General features: G+C 34.7%; 1 long non-coding RNA gene across 1 annotated transcript; it reads right to left on the bottom strand.

Moving 5' to 3' along the window:
- Nucleotides 1-2,460: 2,460 nt before the first annotated feature.
- LOC149779323 (uncharacterized) lies at nt 2,461-21,045 on the bottom strand. The gene is made up of 4 exons (XR_016415394.1): nt 20,916-21,045; nt 19,871-20,026; nt 17,700-17,819; nt 2,461-2,724 (listed from the first exon to the last, which is right to left on the bottom strand). It is a non-coding gene; the product is annotated as an uncharacterized LOC149779323 (long non-coding RNA).
- Nucleotides 21,046-22,449: the final 1,404 nt, after the last annotated feature.

Raw genomic sequence — 22,449 nt, 5'->3', positions numbered from 1 at the left:
ACACTCGACCTTGATTTTGGAAATAGAATCACATTTAATTTTTTGCTCATGTTACATCATCATAATTTGTTATCATTTTGGAACTGCTGTTTTTATAATAATGCTTCCAGATCGGACGGATGACTGGCATTCATTCTTTCGAGCAATGTACGATTTATAAAAATATTGCATCCCCATCCACGTTGAAAATTGGTTGCCAAATTAGCTTTATTGTACATGTCTATATAGAACTTTTTTTATAATAATAATAATTATTATTATTAATTAATTAATTAATTAATTAATTAATTAATTAAATATGAAAATGTCTAGAGACCTCTCTCTCTCTCTCTCATCCTTGGGTCGGTTTGACTTAACTTTTACCATTATTCATAAGGCCAATGATATCATGGGATGAAACAAACTTAAATCCCCTACGTTCGTCATTTCATAGATTTTAGCCTGTATCTTGCTATGGATATATATATATATATATATATATATATATATATATATATATATATATATATATATATATATATATATATATATATATATATATATATATATATATAATTGTATTACTGTTGTTACATGGTTACTCTGAGGTCTGCGAAACACATAAACATTTCAGTGTACATTTTCCGACTTCACAGGTTTACTATCCATCATGCCATTTGACCTAAAACAAACAGTATTATCGCCTGTAACAAACAGTATTGTCGTCCGTAACAAATAGTATTATGGTCCGTAACAAACAGTATTATCGTCTGTAACAAACAATGTTATCGTCTGCAACAAACAGTGTTATCGTCTGTAACAAACAGTAGTTATTGTCTCTAACAAACAGTATTATCATCTGTAACAAACAGTATTATCGTCTGTAACAAACAGTATTATCATCTGTAACAAACAGTATTATCGTCTGTAACAAACAGTATTATCATCTGTAACAAACAGTATTATCATCTGTAACAAACAGTATTATCGTCTGTAACAAACAGTATTATCTTCTGTAACAAACAGTATTATCGTCTGTAACAAACAGTATTATTGTCTGTAACAAACAGTATTATTGTATGTAACAAACAACCTTATCATCCCAATATCATGTGTGAGGCATGTAAAGTTCGCATGTTGTAAAACGTATTATCTACTGTTTATTATGTGTGAAGGGATGTGAAATATGCGCATTAACTAATATGTAAAAGATAATTATAATAACGTTCAATTTGAACAGAAACACCATTTGAAGATTTAAATAAATAAATAATTTCCATTTTAAAGATAATTTCCTGCAATGTTTTTATAGCAAAAAAGTCTTAATCTGATCTATGAATGTATAGGCTATTAACTGGAATGTATATGTTGCCAGTTAGGAATATGATCTGGAAACCCAATTAAACCACAACTAAGAAGTTACTGTACCATTACCTGTTGATTTCAGTAACCTAGTTTGCGCAAGAGGATGTTGTGTTCACGAGTCGTATCCGTATACAAACGTGCATCATCCTACAACAGTGCACAATAAACTAATAAAAACTAACAATAATAATAACCGTGAACGACAGACACTTACATGCCCATAATGCATCCGTGCTAGAGTAGAAACAAGTTATATCATAACAACGTGCGTTAAAGGATATCATAACAACGTGCGTTAAAGGATAGCATTGATCTCTCTCTCTCTTTCTCTCTCTCTCTCTCTCTCTCTCTCTCTCTGAAATTTTATTGAATTGATTTTTTTCCCTAAAATATATGTATGAATAGCGATGACTCAAAGGGAAGCAAAAACTTCATAAATGAAGGTTCGTATCCATTAGCATCAATACAGTTAAATATAAATATCCAATAAAAACTTAAGTTTCTGATCGACTCATACTTATCAAGCGGCAAGACAAAGAAAAAGTTCACTCGCTGATTTCGGCAGTCTTAAGAAACCCTAAAACTGAATGATGGACAAGAGGTGTTTTCAAAACGTTTAAGAAGCTTTGGCCTATTGAGAGCTTTCATAAAAGCCAATGATCGATGCCAGTGAATCTTTCAGATTTGAAGGATAAAATGGAATATGGAGATTTCTTTATTCTTCAACAAAGACAATTATACCCGAATGTATCTGAGTGTTCTTAGGCAGATTTATTAGCTGTCCATAAATACTAATTTCTGGATCGTGTTTGAAAGACTTGAACTCAGTTCCGAGATTCGAAATGATTAGTTTGGTTTTTCTCTTCAAGAAAATGAATGGATTGGATTATTTTTTGTGTGCTCTGTCATCTGCAATGTAGTTCCATCTTCTTTTGTCATATACCTCTTAATCAACGAAATTTAGTACGTAATGGAAGCGCTGCAACAACTCAGCAGATGAATTATAAAAATAGAAAGCATTTATAAAGTTATTCATTTCAACAACTGTGTTGTTAAGCAAAGGGAAAACGTCGTTTCTGGTTAGAGGGGGTGGGAGAAGCAAAGGGAAGATATTGGTACCTTTTTCAAAAATTTTCTTATTGTCTTCTTCCCAGTAAATACAAATTAAGAGAAAATAAAATGTCAACTTTGTTTTACAAAATGGAAACATTTATCTCTTTAACTGTGGCAGAGTTTCCGAAATGATGCATACTGTTATCGAAGCCTTCTGCATTCAAGAATTGTCATCTTACGATTCCTAGAACCCTCTCTCCTCTTCGAGCTTTGAATGAAGTACAAGTACAGTGCTGACATCGCAGAAATTCCATGGACTTGTAGAACCTGTTGAGTAATTACTTGATTTAAACCCATCATCAAGAAATCAAAAAATGAAGCAACTTTTACTTCTAAAATCGTTACATCCACCCTACCCCACCCCTTCAAAAACTACTTTCTCTTTCCTTTTTTCTTTCATCAGAGTTTTACAGTCTTTAAGAAAATGCCCCCCCCAAAAAAAAAAACCTGGAATATTTCGTTTTTATTTTTCAAAGATGGATAAATTATGGAAATCGGAAAAAAATTCTCTTTCCTTTTTTCTTTCCTCTTTATATTTTGTCTTCCAATTTCTTCTGCCCTTTTATCTTTCTTTAAATCATTTGTTGATGTTATTTTTTAAATTCCTTTCTTTTGTGGTAAATGTGGTTCGGCACAGAATAGTTACAGTTAGAATACTAATTCCAATAAAGAGGTTGTCCTCTGCAAGAAGCGTCGTCCTTGTAAATTTTGTTTAAACTATTCTATTCGCCGATAAATTTGTTCTATATTTCTAAAATCCCATGTTCCGAATCATTACCTATCTACACACGGACTGGTTAATACATGATTATATATGTTCACGTAATGTCGATACAGCGACCATTTAAAACTTATCTTAAAGGTAATAAAGCATTTAATTCAAAAGTCATAGTATAAACCGAGATGAACCTTGTAGATAATAAGAGCAGAGTATCGTGAAGCAGGTTGACTATTACGTGTCTACCGCGGCTTATGACAAGGTATTCTATTGATAGGGCCGTCTTTTCAAAACAAAACTTTTCTGTATTTGACATGACATTTGTTTAAAAGTCACCGATCCGAAATTTTTGATCATGAGATAATGATTTCGGATGAAGGGTTCTAAGATTTTTATCTATTCTCTGTATACGACCCTCGGGTGTCGATAAAATATGTATTGTTGTCAACAAAAAGCTTATTTTTTGGCGGACAGGTTGATTGACAGGCGAAGCAGTGCATTTGGGTGTTATGCAAAAAATTACGATAGAGTTATTGATATAAATCAGGAAAACAAAATTTGTTTGAATTTTAGGGCGTTACGTGGATTGTGTAAGACTTTTTTCTTGTATGACAAGCAAAATACATTGTTATTGTTTGCAATTAAAGGATGGTTTATAACTAAATAAGATTGCCTTGTACGTTTAATGGTTAAACAAAATGGGTGAAAGTAATGTTCATCGGATGGCCGATGTTCTAGTCAGTTGACACTGCCTTCTAGTCGTTGACTTGGTCCTCATACCACGGCTCTGATATACGAAGATACAAGGATTTATAATATGGTAGTTGGAGAATAATAGACACTAATTTAACCAAACCAAGAGGACAGAATTTCTTTCATGATCACTGTGATCACAGCGTGGGGTGGGGTGAGGGTGGGGTGACTGTAACTGTAAAAAAAAAAAATTGAAACTTCGGCTTGGCTTATTGTGTGGAGAAGATTTCTTTAAAGTAAATTTTGTCTAAATTTTTGCGCAATTTAGGAACTGGATTCTAATAAAGTGTCGTCCCTTTTACGAACAAGTTACGCCAGATAGTATTATTTCATAAATAATTTACATTTAAAAAAAAAAAAACTAAGATGATAATACTTATTTTGATAAAAACGAAAATAATTAATATCAAAATGTGTGCTACAGTTAACTAAATACAGAATTAAATTTACGACACGTGGGTTTGCAGTATAATATAGTAATGTCCTCTAAATGTGAATATATGTTTGCATTTGCTATCTTTACATGATACATGCTATCTTTAGATGGTACAGCCTATCTATACGTGGTACATTCTCTCTTTAATTGGTACATACTATATTTACTTGGTACGTGCTACATTTACATGGTACATGCTATCTCTGCATGGTACAATCTATTTTTGCATGATACATGCTTATCTATACCTGCTACATGTTTTTTTTACATTTTACAATATTTTACAATATATTTTACATTGTACAATCTAACTTTACATAGTACAATCTAACTGTACATGGTACAAGCTATCTTTACACGATGCATCTTATTTTACATGGTACATGTTAACATGGTATATGTTACACTGGTCAACAGTGAAATCATTACTGACTTGAAAAGGCCCTAATCTGTAGTATTTTGGTGTGCCGAACACGAATATAACCGTGAAAAATTTGTATTGGCTCTCGTTTTGAAGATATTCATATACCTCATTTTCTATGTTTCACTGTGTAAATTTCTCCAGTAGGACTGCAGCAACATCCGGAATAATGATGTAACATTGCATAATACCATCATGTTCACATCATCCACAGTTGATTGCATCATTTTCTGATGCAATGCAATACTAATGCCATGCGGCTGCTGAAGTAAGTTGACGTCAGCAGTGTACTATACATGTGTAGGCCTATTATACTAATGCCAGGCGGCTGCTGAAGCTGACGTAAGCAGTGTACTATATAAAGCCCAATCAGATAGGTTCAGCATTTAAAATATTTTAGACGTTGTGCGAGACAGTTCAAGCTACTGTTACATAAAACTTATTATTTTATCCATTTACGTACAATAAAGAACAGTAATGCCTCGAAAGTGTGTTAATACCGCGGACAATTTTTGCTATATTTGTGGGGAAGTGACATTTGCCAACCAGAAGAAAAGTATCAATTCTCAAGTGAAGAAGGCATATCATCTTTACTTCGGATGCAAGGTTGGTGACCAAGACAAGCCTTGGGCTCCGCATATATGCTGTGCTACATGTACAACACAGCTTTCACAGTGGTTGAATTGCAAAAGGTCATCAATGCCGTTTGCAGTCCCAATGGTGTGGAGAGAGCCAAGCAACCACCTAAATGACTGTTACTTCTGCTTGGTTCCTCCTCTTTCCGGCGGAATAACGAAGCGAAAGAAGTCGAGAATAGTCTACCCAAACATTCCGTCTGCATTGAGACCAGTTCCACATGGTGAGGGACTTCCTATTCCAGAACCTCCAGCAGAATATTCTCTTGATTCATCTGACGAAGACAAAGGTGAGTCGACCTGTTCTTCTCCTGTTCCATCAGCATGCAGTGATCCAGATTTTCACTGTGGTGCATCATCAACCCCACACAGAATAACACAGGAAGAACTAAATGACCTGATTCGTGATTTGGACTTATCAAAGAACAAGGCAGAATTGCTAGGATCAAGACTCCAACAATGGAATCTTCTAGAAGAAGATGTCACAATTACTGCATATCGAAAGCGCCACCAGCAATTGGAGCCTTTCTTCAGAAAGGAAAGTAATCTGATATTCTGTTCCGATATTGAGGGCCTCATGAATGCTTTAAAAATCACTCATGACCCACAAGAATGGAGACTATTTGTGGACTCTTCGAAACTGAGTCTCAAGGCTGTGCTTTTGCACAATGGAAACATTCTTCCATCTATTCCAGTAGCGTATGCTGTCCACATGAAAGAGACATACGATAACTTAAGGCAGCTACTGAATTCCATTGAGTATAACAAGTACAGCTGGCACCTCTGTGGTGATTTGAAGGTAGTTGTCCTTTTAATGGGACTGCAGCAAGGATATACAAAATACATGTGTTTCTTATGCGAGTGGGATAGCCGAGCAAGGGAAATGCACTACATGAGGAAGGAATGGACTCACAGGCAGAATGTAGCCATTGGAGAGAAGAATATCCAACACCCAGCTCTGGTTGAGGCTCAGAAAATCTTGCTACCACCCCTTCACATCAAACTAGGTTTGATGAAGAACTTCGTGAAAGCCATTGACCGGACTTTGCCAGCATTCCGATACCTGCATGAAAAATTCCCTCGACTCAGCGAAGCAAAGATTAAAGAGGGAGTTTTTGTGGGTCCTCAGATTCGAGAGCTTTTCAAAGATGACCGGTTCAACAACTTGCTGGAAGGTGACGCGAAACAAGCATGGAATGCTTTTCGCCTAGTTTCTACAAACTTCCTCGGAAATGTTAGGGCAGAAAACTATAAGGAACTAGTAGAAGACATGTTGATGAAGTATAAGAAACTTGGCTGCAATATGTCTCTAAAGATTCACCTCCTTCATTCCCATTTGGATTTCTTTCCTAGCAACTGTGGTATTGTTAGTGATGAACACGGCGAACGTTTTCATCAAGATATCGCAACAATGGAACAAAGATACCAGGGAAAATGGTCCACTACAATGCTGGCTGACTACTGCTGGACACTCCTCAGAGATGCTCCCGAACAGCTGTACAAGAGACAGGCGAAGAAATCTAAGATGTAGTCAATGACTTGATTTTTTATATGTAGGCTATTACAGTTGACCTTTTACTATTGGAATGCATTTCGTTATGTAAACATTAATTTCTTGCAGATTACAAAAAAACTAGAGCCAATTTTGCAATTTGACTGTCATATTCGTGTTCAGCACATAAAAATTGATAAGAATTGACTAATTTTATTTCAGTAACATGACTTTTGTAAAAATTTGTTGTCCAGTGTTATCTATACATAGTACATGCTATCTTTACATGGAACAGTCTTGCCTTACACTGTACCATCATCTGTACATGGAACAGTCTAGCCTTACACAGTACAATCTAGCTTTCATGGTACATGCTATCATCTATTATTAAAGTTACTTGTAATGCTTTATTACGACCATCATCAATTAAAGTTATTTCCAATGTTTTATTACAACCGTCATCAATTAAAGTTATTTCTAATGCTTTATTACAACCGTCATCAGTTAAATTTACTTCCAATGTTTTATTACAACCGTCATCAGTTAAAGTTACTTCCAATGCTTTATTACAACCGTCATCAGTTAAAGTTACTTCCAGTGTTTTATTACAACCGTCATCAATTAAAATTATTTCCAATGCTTTATTACAACCGTCATCAGTTGAAGTTACTTCTAATGCTTTATTACAACCGTCATCAATTAAAGTTACTTCCAATGCTTTATTACAACCACCACCAATTAAAGTTACTTATTATGCTTTATTACAACTACAATTAATGTTACTTCTAATCTTTATTACAACCATCATCAATTAAAGTTACTTCTAATGATTTATTGCAACCATCATCAATTAAAGTTACTTCTAATGTTTTATTACAACAGTTATCTCGTATTCGTCACAGTATTCTGACAAATCATTTGAATTATTGAAAATGAAATCAATTATACTGAAATCAACCAATCACTTATATAAAATAATGCATTTGTATATTTAATCAATTATTTATTCACTTATTTAGTCACTAATCACTTACTAATCTATTCATTTATTTTATTAAGGTACTTATTAGAAATATATAAAGAAATGTATGGCTCCCGGGGCAGTTGTCACCACCCACACAGCCTGCTCGCACCGCCACTTTTCGACTTGCTGTTAGATGCAGGAAACTAATTGACACAGTGATTGTCAGCTGATTTTTGATACTCAGCAAACTGATTACTTGTCAATTTCGCTGGCAATAGAAGGAAAATAATCTACCAGTCACAATTCATATGTAGCATATCATACATAACCCCGATAGCGACTCACCAGTTTTTAACTTCTGGCTTTTAGCTACTCCCATGACTCGCCACATGAAATATCGATGAATTTTTATATTATATACGGTATGTATGCATTATCTACCTACCCCAGTGCTAACAATGTACGTTTAAAGTTTGATCCTAAATACCCAAAAATGTCACTGTAATCGCATTCTTGGTATATTGGACCTTTGAATCCTCCCAGAGTCCCCTAGAAAAGGGACACAGAGCTTTCCTCGTTTCGTAGACGGTTATTGCTTGGGCAAGCTATGTACCAAAATTTCCACTGAGCAGTTTAACGTGAGATAGGGTGACTTACAAATGGACGTACAGATGGTATCCCATTTTAAGCGTGCCGATGTGGATAATTAATGAAATTGTAATTATTTAATTATTCACAGAAATCAGAACATAACCGACACTGTATGTATGTATGTATGTATGTATGTAAGTCGCCCATTCGACAGGAACTCTTCATAATCTCATAATCGCTCCGACCGCATTGAAATGAAAAGTAGAAAAATGACAAAAGTAAAGTAACAAATAACTAAATCTGCGAAATTTGACTCCTTTCATTGCCCACCCTCCATTAAGCATTCTCTATTTCGAACTGAGATAAGAAGTTAACAGTTTATTTAGATTTGGAGTAATATATAATTTCCATTGCAGTAAATATTTTCAGCCTCGAACTGGGGACGAATAGTCACAGCCACCCCTCCCACCCCATTTTGTTCTGGTTTAATCGTACATCATTCAGCGAAAAAAAAATTAAAGTTATGAATTTAATCACGAGGAAGTTCTAACGTTTCCAACTCAGACCCTTGTAGAAAATAATCTTGATCCGTTCCTAATTATAAAAGTGTCAAACATTCTTTTTTGTCTTCAACGTATCCACATGTTTATATCTTTATAATTTGATACGAGTAACATTAAATATTCAACAAATCATTTGAACGTTTCTAAATCATGTCGACAAATTAGAATCAAGTTGAATCTTTACCATAAAGTGTCAAACAATCCAAAATATATTATGACAGTCGCACTAAATTTGTCACCAGAAATCTGTAATGGCAGTTACATTGTTTTTCAATAATGAAATTTTATATTTATGACATTGATAATGCTATTATTAAAAGGCTCAATTATCTTCAAGTGAATATGATCTGTACTTGTAGTCCTTGGGGATATAATAATCAACAACTTCAAGGTTATTCATATATATTTAGCATCTATTAGTAGTAGTAGTAGTAGTAGTGGTAGTAGTAGTATTGTTTTTGTTGTTGCTGCTTCTGCTGCTGTTGTTTCCGTCTCATTGCTTGTATTAACTAAAGTGTCGCCCCACCCCCAAGCCATACCGTCAATATTCGGTCGTAGAGGGGTATACTTCCTGCAAAGGTCAATTCCGAATAAATCAAACACACGGTTTGGAACATATCCATGTACCTAACATTATGATCGATCAACAGTTTCTGACATCGCTAGTCTAAACTGTCGAAGTTTTGGCATGCAAACACAAACACTTTTGTTTACCCGTCATACATATCATGAACAAAAATCAGTGACACGGTGAAAATGGCACTGGCTTACAGACATTCTCAACAATGTCCTGCAAACCTTCAATTTATTATTTTCCAATAACAGCCTCACGTGGTCCACAATGTAAAAATTTCTCCCTCAGTGGCATTTGTTTTCAACTTGAATATTCGTTTCGAATTAAATGAAAAGTGTTTTGTAAGGTGGACACAATCCCACTCTTTTAAACAGTGATAAAACCGCGAGATAAGATGGCGCCCTTCATTTCCTTTTCTTAATCTGATTGCATTTTTATCTTTCTGATTAAAGAAAAGCTGCCATTGAAAATGCCAAAATTCAAGGCTTATTTTTTTATCGGCCTTTTAAAACCATGTAATAGTTCTTAAGAAAGCAACACTTTGTTGTGGATTTGAAACTTTTACCATTTTTAGAAACAGTGAAAAAGCCATTATGGCAGGGTATGAAGATAATCAGATTACGATAAATGTCATTACTCATGAAAGCGAAATGGTGGTTATAATTGGTTTAGAACTTTATGGGGAAAGTATTTTGTAAGTAAAAATAACCGCTTGTAGAAAAGGAATTTGTATACTGAATGACTTTAATATATCGATGATGCACAAAGTGCTACAATCGATGACGTTGGATAGTTGTATAGACTATTTTTATTATTAACCCCCTAATAGGTTGACCACTGGGTCGGGAACCATCCCAAAGTCACCTTGCAATCAAACATTTCTGGTTATTAGATAATCTAGGGATAATAAATATAATCTACAGAAAACGAAAACACACGCACGCACGCATGTGGCACAATCAAGTTGACATGGACTTTGTAATATTACAATATTTTGTTCCTGTTTGCCATCAAGTCATAGACAAGTTGCATGTTCATTATGGAGGTCCATTTTTGAAGAAATTGGTCCTCTTTTTACTTACCTTAGATGTGTATTTTTCAATGTTCTTATGTATTGCAACTATTTGCTTAAAATCAAAACTAGAAGGATTTTTCATCTTGAATCTGCAAGTATAAATATAATATTTTGCCAAAATAAGCAAGAAATTACACAAACTGTCCAGTTGTCCACTTCCTAAAAATGTTTCTCTTTTGGACAAATGTACAATATTTGGGGAAAAAAGATGCAAAACGTTCAATAAAAACGGCAACAAAGCTGTGAAGTAATACTGCAATCATAAAAGAGATGCTCAATACTTTCATTTTCACTCTTACATTTGTTGTCATCTAATACGTTAATTATATTCAGAAGATCGTTAGTAGCGATTATTCTATGGATTAATGTAAAGTTAAAAGAGGTCAATTTGGTATCCTTGGTACAGCATTTCGCCCGGCTATAAATCTCAGACCACTCCTCACTACTTATAATTTTATTAAATACTTGCATCCAAGTTTCTTGCCTAGCAGTGTCTTGCCTTTTAGCTTTTTTAAAAAAAGATCTTTGTAAACAAACTTGAGTGGATTTTGTTTTTGCAAGTTCGTTATTTTATCCTCCTGCTTATAAAACTTATTACGTACTAAATGTTTTTTTATGGCGTCTTTCCATGCTTTTGGAATTTAGAATATTAAGGAAAAGTTTTTAAAGAAATCATCGCTTCTAGTTTTTGTTTTATTATTTCAATAGGTATTAAATCACCGTGATCATCTACAAGATCATGCAAAATTTCAAAACCGGCTTCTGTCCAGTATTTGTACTGATAGAACTTTTTTTTTTTTTTGGGGGGGGGGGCCACAATTTAAAATACTCATGGATAGATACTTGTTTGGACTTTTCGGTTCCTCTTTCCAATTAGATACCGCCAAAATTACATCTCTCCAAAAATTGTTTTTAATGAGCTTTCTAAATTCTTCTAATTTCATTCTCCTTCAATTCCAAATATCCTTTTTATTTCTGAGTATAGTTGTATTGCATACGTTTTATTTTCCTTTTCCATCATTTTTTTTAAAACCCATCTTATCTTAATATACCTAATGAATGAAAATATGTGTATCATATTAAGTCCTCCATCGTTTTCTGGGGATACTAGTATATTACGTTTTATTCTCTATACTTTTCGACCCCATACAAATTTAAATAATGTGCGATTTAGTTCTGCTCCAACTTGTGTTGATGGATTTGGAAGTGTTGAAACAAGATGTACGAATATGGGCAGAACAAGAGATTTTACAGCAATTACCTTACCAACTATTGACAGATGTCTCTGACTCCAGCTTGCAGTATTCGTTTTGCCTTTGTTAGTTTCTTCATATAATTAATTTCCACCATTTGTTATAAATCTGGAGAACAATCTATGCCAAGGAGTGTCAAGTCAGAAGAGGACCAAATTAGGCCCATTTCTGGACATATTCTTTCATTAGAAAATTTCCTGTTTCCAATCCAAATAGCTTTAGTTTTTGTTTTGTTACATTGAAATCCAGATAATAGAAAGAAACCTTGCAAGATATTCATAGTTTTTTAAGGTAAAGTTGATATTTATCAAGAAGAATAAAAGCGTCATCGGCATACTGACCCAATTTATATTCACTGACGTCAAAGATCAGTCCCCGTGCATCCACATTTTGCTTTAAAGTTATAGCTAAAATCTCAACCCGAATGATAAACAAATAAGGTGCATGGGGATCTCCTTCATGACATCATCTTTCAAGTCTAGAGAAAGATGACATATGCCCATTATTTATTACACAACTTTTAGAGTCATTACACCACAGTTTAAACCACTTATAAACGGAATCACCAAAGTTAAAAGATTGCAAAGCTTCCACAAAGGTTCAGTTAATTGAGTCAAAGGCTTTTTCAAAGTTTATTAACAATAATAAACCCTATATATTTTCAGTCTAAAGTTGCTCCAGGATATCGGATAATAGCCTCGTATTTTTTCCAATGAATCTAGTCAACATATATCCTTTTTGAGTATCACTGATAACGGATGGAAGCACATTTTTAATCCTAGCTGCAATGGCTCCAGAAGCAATCTTTTAGTCAATATTTAAAAGTGATATAGGTCTCCAGTTTTTAAAATATCTTCCGTCATTTTCTTCCTTTGGTAGACATGTGATGACTCCTTGAGAATGAAAATCTGAAAGTTTTCCTACAGTGTATCCGTAATTTATTGATCTGCATATAAATCCTCCAAGATACATCCAAAAGAATTTATAGAACTCTATAGTGAATCCATTTGAGCCAGGACTTTTTCCATTTTCCGTCCGTTTAAGAGACATGCCGAATTCATTAATTGTAAGCAGACCCTCGCATTATTCTCTTTCCTCTTGACTAAGTTTAATATTGTGATTAAAAAATCTATTTCGAGTTTCTTGTGTAGCTATTTGTATAGATCTAATATACTGTTTTAACATATCACTCAATTTAATGTAGACAAAATATGGAAAGACTAATATTAATTTAAATTTTTATTGACAACATTTATTTATGTTTTAATTGAAACTAACTGCAGACCATCCCACACACGCTCCCCACCCTGACTCTGTAAATACGCCAAAGCAAAATGTGGAAAATGTCTGTAAAACCTTCGAATGTATACATGGAAAGCGACAGGTCATCTATAACTGTGCTAAACATAGACCAGACGAGTTTATGGTGTGGTTTGTTATCCGTCGTCCGTCATCCATTAGTCCGTTATCGCTACTCCTCCTAAATTAATCAAAGAATTGACATGAAACTTTACACATGCAACCATCGCATAGTTTAGTTGATTCAAAATGAAAATCATGCCGTTCGGATATCCAGCATTGTCGCTACAAGAGTCATTTTGAAAATATTACTTTTGTTATTCCTCCTCAAGGGTCGATGATATCAGCGTGGGAATTTTGTTAAAAGAGTTCGTATCATGTCTAATTGGTGCAAAATGAAAATGGTGCCGATCGGATGTCTAATATAGCCGCCTCTGTGGTCATCTTGAAAATGTTATTGCTAGTCCTGTTGAATGGATGGTCAAATCAACATCGGATATTTATTGAAAGATTTATTATGATATTAGTTAGTTCTGAATTACAATAGTATCGCTCTGTCATCTGCGCTATGTCATCTGATATGACCACTACAGCGATCATCTTAAAAAAATGTTGTTGTCGTACTCCTCCTTAACGAAAAGCATTGGTACCACGGGATTTTCACTAAAAGATTCTTATGATGTGTAGTTGATCCAAAAACGAAGAGGATGCCGCTTGAACATCTAATAGGACAGCCACGGCAGATGTCTTGAAAATCTTATAATTGATACTCTTACTTAATGGATTGTCATATCACTAGAAATTTTAACTAAATTTATTATGATGTCCAGTTGGTAATACATGAAGAAAGTGCTGTTCAACTTTCCAGTAGGACAGCTAATGTGGCCATCTTGAAAATCTTGTTATCACAACTCTGTAACGAATTGTCATATAAACATTTTCACTGAAAGACTTCATATGATATTTTGCTTGCCATAAATGAAAATGGTGCCGAACTGACTTCCGATATAACCGCTACAAGTACCTTAGATGATAAAAAGTTTTTGTTTTTTTTTTTCGTTTTTTATTTTAATTTTAACGTTTTTAACATCTATGACAAGTACCACGTAAACAATCATGTCATATTGACATTGTGATCGCTCCAGACGACTCCATATTATGTCCGGTTGGGCTTATATCAAAATGGTACCTATCTGATATCCAATATGGAAATCTTATTATTCTTACTTCTCCAAACCGGACCGTCATATCCACATGGAGCTACCACCAGAAGACTTCTAATGATGTCTTATTGGCTCTAAATGATATATTGTTGTCCTAATTGAACATGGTGTCAATCTGACATCCACAACAGCTAATATCAGGCTCTCATTATTGTTGAAGAATATCAGAGATGCCTTTAACACTTAGCTAAAAGGAAGATTTTGTCTTATCTTGAATTTCCGGAAGTTCATTTCAGCAAATAGAGGATCAGTCTCTTTGAGAGACTCTTGTTATCAGAATGGATGATGATATGAAATTCAGCCCATTGCTTAAGTATATAAGAAAAATACATCCACGCAGACCTCATGCAAATAATTGGTTGAAGAAAGCGTTACTTGAACTAAAGAGCACTTGAATACAAGTCTGTCTATATGTCCATAATAAAAACCAATTTTGAATATATATATATATATATATATATATATATATATATATATATATATATATATATATATATATATATATATATATATATATATGTGTGTGTGTGTGTGTGTGTGTGTGTGTGTGTGTGTGTGTCCAGATACGGTTAAAATCGAAGATTGTATTTATAAGTGTAACCGCGTGCCTAATAAGATCAGCATTGAATAAAAATTATATTCGACAACGAAAAACTAAATGATCCTAGCACACGCCAACATATGCGATCAGTAGAAATACTTTCCTATACGCGTGACATCTAAAGGTCAAGCAAAGGCTATCGATAACAAAGTAATGTACTGTGCTATTCTTACAGCTGACAGTTTGTGAAAGAAGATCTATTCGAATATTTGTGTTATGTTGAGTAAGAGATATGTAAGGCATATGACATTCATTCGACTTATTGCTGAGTTGATCTTGTATCAAATGTCAGGGCGAGGAAAGTAATTTCACGTGATGACCAGGCAGATTTTGCAAAATAGCTTTTCTTTTTATCACATGTGAAGAATGAAACCGTATTAAGAAGTAATTTGTTACGCATTTCTAAAAGAAAATGAAGCAAATGATTGAATTTAAAAGCGGAAATGGTTCGCTTAAGAATGCAAATTTCGAGCATGAAAAGTCCTTACCATTGCATAATCCACCAATATATCCGCAACAATGAGGGAAAATCCCTATAATGAGACAAATGTTGACAGCACGAACTTTTCATATTTTAAGCCGTTCACTCTCATTGAAGAGAATATGGTTTTGTTTTAAGGAAAAATAAACAAACCAAAACATAATTTGTCACTTTCTGCGCAGTAATAATACACTTGTAGAGGACGGAGAGTTTGGGGGTTGAGTGAGGGTGATATTTAACGAGACGAATGACAAAAGGCTTGACTCAGTCTCGTCATCTTAAGCCGCGAGTATTTGGATCACGTCAGGATTTTGAGCATTAGCTTTCAATCACAGCTGGTTATTGCGATTTCTTGAACTGTGTGAAACCATCAGAGCTGCTCAGACAAGAAAACCATCTGAGATAAAAATGCTAGTGCTGTCCATGTTGTAATACATTGTTTACAAAACATCATTACTCGTTGGAAATTTGAGGCAAAACCTTACCAGGAATCAAAAGTGTTTTTCAAGATGGCGGAGACGTTTCAAAGCAAGTTTTGATCCATAATTTTACTATAAGCAATATGTAGCAAAAATGCCGTAGCATACCAAAGGCACTGAAGTAATAGCCTTTTTGTTTGACTGACATATAAAGTTTCTGTTTAAGAAAACTCTGAAGTATTCCACATGCTCATGACGAAGGATAGTGAGATCGAGACTACACAGAAGGTAGTATGGTGCGATGTTAGAGATAAGACTGCTCTAGAAACGACTCGTATGTTCGATTCCTTATCAGAGAGAGAAAGATGATAATATCCAGCGATTCCCCTGAGGTTCCGGGATGCAGAATTTGCCTGGTGCGTCCTTCCGCCCCGCATATCGTAAGAGGTACCAAATGGTGGTACCCATCTTATTGTGAGATGCACCCTGAAGTAATATTCCAAGTGAGATGTTTTTGACTTTTTAAAGACAAGATAGCAGTTTATAAAAGATAATTCGATCCAGTATTGTACGGATTTTACCCTTTTTGTGAAATGCGTGATTTTGCCAACAAGCATTTATTGTGCGTTATATAGCCATGATTGTTCTGATGTGCCCTTACATACATACATACATACATACATACATACATACATACATGCATGCATGCATGCATCCATCCATCCAGACAGACAGACAGACAGAGACATGCATGCACACACACACATACATACATACATATATACATACATACATACACACACACATAGACTGACAGACATATAGAGACATGCACACACACACACATACATACATACAGATAGACATACAGAGACATGCACACACACATACATACATACATACATACATACATACATACATACATACATACACACACAGACGGACAGACATATAGAGACATGCACACACACATACATACATACACACACACGTACGTACGTACGTACGTACATACATACATACATATATACATGCATACATACATACATATGTACCATACATACATACATACATACATATATGCCAAAAAGACAAATTAAATATTGTAACGTTACCTAAACGTTATTCCATACAAATGAATAAAGCTTCCAAGCATGAAAGTGTGTCGTTTCTCACTTGCCCCTTTTATTTCTCTTATCATTACTCACTTGCCACTTTTTTCTCTTATCGCTACCCAGTTGCCCCTTTTATTTCTCTTATCATTACTGACTTGCCCCTTTTATTTCTCTTATCATTACTCACTTGCCTATTTTATTTCTCTTATCATTACTCACTTGCCCCTATTTTCTCTTATCACTACTCACTTGCCACTTTTATTTCTCATATCATTACTCACTTGCCCCTTTTATTTTTCTTATCATTACTCACTTGTCCATTTTATTTCTCATATCATTACTCATTTGCCCTTTTATTTCTCTTATCAGTACACACTTGCTTTTATTTCTCTTATCAGTACTCATTTACCCCTTGTATTTCTCTTATCATTGCTCACTGGCCCCTTTTATTTCTCTTATTGTCACTCACTTGCCCCTTTTATTTATCTTATAATTACTCACTGGCCCCTTTTATTTCTCTTATCGTTACTCACTGGCCCCTTTCATTTATCTTATTAATACTCAGTTGCCCCTTTTATTTCTCTTATCATTACTCACTGGTCCCTTTTATTTACATCATCGTTACTCACCTGCCTCTTTTATTTATATTGTCAGTTCCTTGATAGAGCGAACGGACTTCATAATCATCAAACCCGACCTTGAACTAGAACTTTTTCTTCCAAAAATATTTATAACTCTCAGTTAGTGAACTGAAAAACAAAATTTAAATAACGTATAACTGGATAGAAACAAATCGAATTCGAATAGTAATTATATTTCGAATAAAACAGAATTTGGAAAACGATCAATTAGGCAAAATGACATGTCGCGTGATGCTGCATTTAACCGAAAAAAAACTATACCAGATAAAATATTTGGGCAATGACACAACTGGCGACCAAAATGGCTAGAGTTTACATTTCAGGTATTAACAAAAGAGTTCTCCGATATTTCAGTTAAGTTTTATGAATGCCTGTTTAAAGCGGTTGAATACATATACTTGGATACGTCGGTAGATACGATGGAAGATATAATATTATGGGCTTTTGTACAAATGTGTTTTTTTTCTCAATAAATTTTGCATGCAATAGACGTAGTCATATAGTTCATCTTATAGTTTACAGAAAAAGAAGCTGACCTGTGTATGTAAATGTTTTGTCTAGTCTGCTACTAATTCAACAAATTTAGGGATGATTTTATTTATTTATTTTATTTATTTATTTATTATCCCAGATCTTAATTTGATGAAGTATGGTATGATATTTGTAATTTAATTACCTAATTCGCACGAAAGAATGATTTCCGGAGCAGTACAATCAGCACGTGCCAAGCGCATATACTGAGTTCTCGCTGATAACATAAACTGTGAAGCATGCAGTACCCGGACTTATAATCGAAAGAAAAATAAATCGCCCAGTTGTGGTTGTTTCGAAGATTTGGGAAGAAAATTATATTGAAGCCTTTGTACCAGAAACTGGAGTCTTTACGTAAGCAGTTGATTTGTGTAAACAACAAACGTGACCAACAAGTGCAGAGCCGGAGACTGGATTAATTCGTCTTTCAATACATTTGAGTTCGAATTTGAATGAAACTAATTCCCTTGGTACACCCCCCCCCCCATTATCTATTTAATGTTAATTGTATAGTAAGTTCCGCTAACCAATACAACGCTCTCTCGACAGCCCTGATACAACGGTGATCATGCAATACAACGCTCTCTCGACAGCCCAGATTCAACGGTGATCATGGATATGAAGAAAAACGGAAAAACCAGAAGAAAAACACCGACTTTTGAGGGGCTACCACCTAGTCGCGTACATGTCATAACAGTAGATCGAACACGGAACCGCAATATCACATATCATGTTAAAAACAGAAAGGGGCATGTTTTGCTTGTTCATTTGTTCGTTTGACGAGAAAAAAAATAAAAGCAAAAAAAAAAAATATGTAATAAAAATTACCAGTGATATATTTTTCATACAATAATCACTTTGTGATTTTTTCTTTGGACCTCAGTAAATGAAGACATAAGACAGACATAAACAAGTTAGTAGACAATACACAATGATATAAGGCAGACATAAACAAGCTAGTAGACAATACATACTGATATAAGGCAGACATATACAGGCTAGTGGATAGTACGTGATGGTATAAGACGACGTACACAGGTTAGTAGACAATATATGATGATATAAGACAAACATACATGGGTTAGCAGAATATACTTGCTATAAGGCAGACATACACAGGTTAGTAGACAATACCTAATGATATAAGGCAGACATACCCAGGTTAGCAGACAATATATGATGATATAAGGCAGACATACACAGGTTAGTAGACAATATATGATGTTATTATATGATCATTTTTTCTCCGTTAACTTTACATTGTCAGAATCGTTCAGTATTTCACGATATTGCACACCTTCATATTGCACTCACGCGCAGGACATGTGTGCCCAATAGTGTATTAGGAACTACTTTGTAAACAAATCATGTACTCTTGTGTAGAAGACGCTTTACGTTTTGGTTGATTAAATTTGTTTCTGAATGAACTAAAGCAGATGTTTCGTGGGTTGCCTCATACCAGCTGCTTTACTACATTCCGCGTTAACGTTTTTCATACAATGTTTCGTATTTTGGCGAAAGACGCCAGATTTCATAAAATTGCTTGGTACATACAAATAACATGCCAGTTATAAAGTCATAAACTGTCTCCTTTAGCTGGTAATAAGAATGGCACAAAATATACTTACAGTTTTGCAGTCTGAATTTCCTCAAAATGTACTTTCTTAGTTCTGCAAATCCGAATTACATGAGCCATGTCATGAGTACTCAAGCTTGATTGCACATTTCGAAACTGTACTGTAATTTCGACTATATTCCAAGAGCAATTACATCCTCTTACTGCACTAAAAATGAAATAAACATTAAATTCAATAACGTCTTTTTGATAATTGCAATTGAAACACTTTATATTTTTCCCACATTATGATTTCAAATAGTCAATGACAGAACAGACACACTTGCATCTGTAAACACGCTTCTCCCGCGCTGCTTCAATCCGATGTATTTTATGTACAATTTGGACAGATGAATCCAGCCCATAATCATGAAATTTCGTAGAATCGACAAAAATACCAAAATCTATTCATTCCAGATCAAATGGAAAACTTGTTACAATATGCATTCATACACAATATGACTCCAAATTTCAATTTTAAGTAGAAGAAAACGCCATTTTCTTTCGAAACTTATGTCTAGCGCGCGACAAGTTCAAATTTATCTAGGCGGAGTTATGTGCGTATTAATAATGTTGTTGTGTAATGATGAATCTGCGCTTGTGTATTTAGTTTGGAATGCGGCATACATTCATTTACGTTGTTTCTTGTAGTGTATTTTGTTTATATAATTAAGCCTTAGGTAGAATAAGAAAATTAGCATATAATGAAAGGTTACTGCATTTGTATGGGAAAATATGAAGTCGTTTTGTCGGATGGATATAATGCACTCCCAGGGTCGTGCAGTATTCCATCCAAACAACTAGTTAATATTTTCCCATACAAATGCAGTAACCTATACATATAAGGCAGACATACACAGGTTAGCAGAATAACTACACGATGATATAAGACATGCACAAGTTAGTAGAATATACATGATGATATAAGATACATATACAAATATTAGCGACATTATTCATATCTACAGAAATGTGTACATCTAATTTTTACGCAGCATAGAAACAACTTTGAAGTTTAAATTTTCCTATCAAAATAAGTTACTAAAGTGAAAACTTACAGCTTATTGCAATAAAGCTGAGAAGAAAAATGCAATTTTGCTTTGTGTGTGCATGTGTGTGTGTGTGATTTTTTAAGTAGCTTTAACAATTTTTCAGTCATATCGCTACGATGTCTGCAGTGTAACAGTTTGTAGTGATATCTAGCACTGGAGCATCATGCCGCAGACATGTAACATGATGTCCCACCCAGTCATATTATCCTGACACCAGGCTGACACTAACATCTTAATGCTGAGCGCCTAGCGAGACAGCTGTTAGTACTATTGTATAAGTCTTTTGTACGACTCTGCCGGGGTTCAAACCCACGACCTCCCGATCCGAGGTGGATGCTCTAACCACTAGGCTACAGGAGCGGTTTCGCTACGGAGCTAAATATTGAAATTTCTCGCGTCGCGGACAAGAGAATACTTCTTTTCTGAGCGAGTCGTTTGAATAATTCCGAGTATTCAACTGACTGATGTTCGAATTAATGAAGCTTAACTATTTATTTGATAATCAGCAGTTTACTGTATTTTCAACACATCACTTCTATTAAAAACATTCACTATTAAAAACATTCACTGAGTTGAAAGAAATGATTTACCTGAAACCATGCTGTCAGACCACTCCGGTGGCCTAGCGGTTAGAGCTTTTGCCTCGGATGCAGGATGTCGTGGGTTCGACCCCCGGCCGAGTCATACCAAAGACATAAAACATGGTACTAACAGCTACCTCGCTTGGCGCTAAGCATTGAGAGGTTAGTGTTATGACTGGTCAGCCTGGTGTCAGGATAATGTGACTGGGTGGGACATGATGCTACATGTCTGCAGCATGATGCCCCAGTGCTAGATATCACTATCAACTGCCACACTGCAGACATCGTAGCAATATGACTGAAAAATTGTTAAAGCTACGTTAAAAATCCAAATCACACACACTCACACCTTTCTGTCCAGGTTTTCAGCAATATGTGGAAGAGAAAAAAGTCGGAAACGAATTATATCAGTAGATAAGACACGTCTACAATCTTTATTCGCTTTTTACAGTAAGTGTTATTGTTCACCTTTATCTCAACATCTTAGTGTTTTGTCTTCTACTTTTTTTCCCCTCTCCTTTTTTTTTGTTCCAGCTGCAAACGGAATTTATAGACTATGCAAATGCTTCGTGCCAGGGTAATATATTACTTGTCACTCTTCGTGATAAATTTAAACCAAAAAAATTATCTTAATTAGCAAATTCCTAAGCACTGTGTGTATTGCATGGTTTTTTTGGGCTTCAAATTATTCAGGACAGATGAAAACAAATTACATATTGAAGTTCTTTCTACATTCCTACATAACGATAAAGGAGAGATAGAGAGACGGGGGAGGGAAAGAAAAGGTTTAGAATAAAGTAATCATCATATACAATATTTTAGTTTTCCAAACTTGTACTCATACATTTGAAGACAAAATGTAAAGAGTATTGTTTCACAACAAGCGATTATGGGGTAGAAATCACAATAGAACATTTCGAAACCTCAGATCAATGCGGGACCAATATTTATATTATTAT

Source organism: Sinohyriopsis cumingii, chromosome 17, assembly GCF_028554795.1.
Source record: "Sinohyriopsis cumingii isolate HCF-2022 chromosome 17, ASM2855479v2, whole genome shotgun sequence".
Lineage (NCBI taxonomy): Eukaryota > Metazoa > Mollusca > Bivalvia > Unionida > Unionidae > Sinohyriopsis > Sinohyriopsis cumingii.
This window is presented reverse-complemented; position numbering and strand designations above follow the sequence as displayed.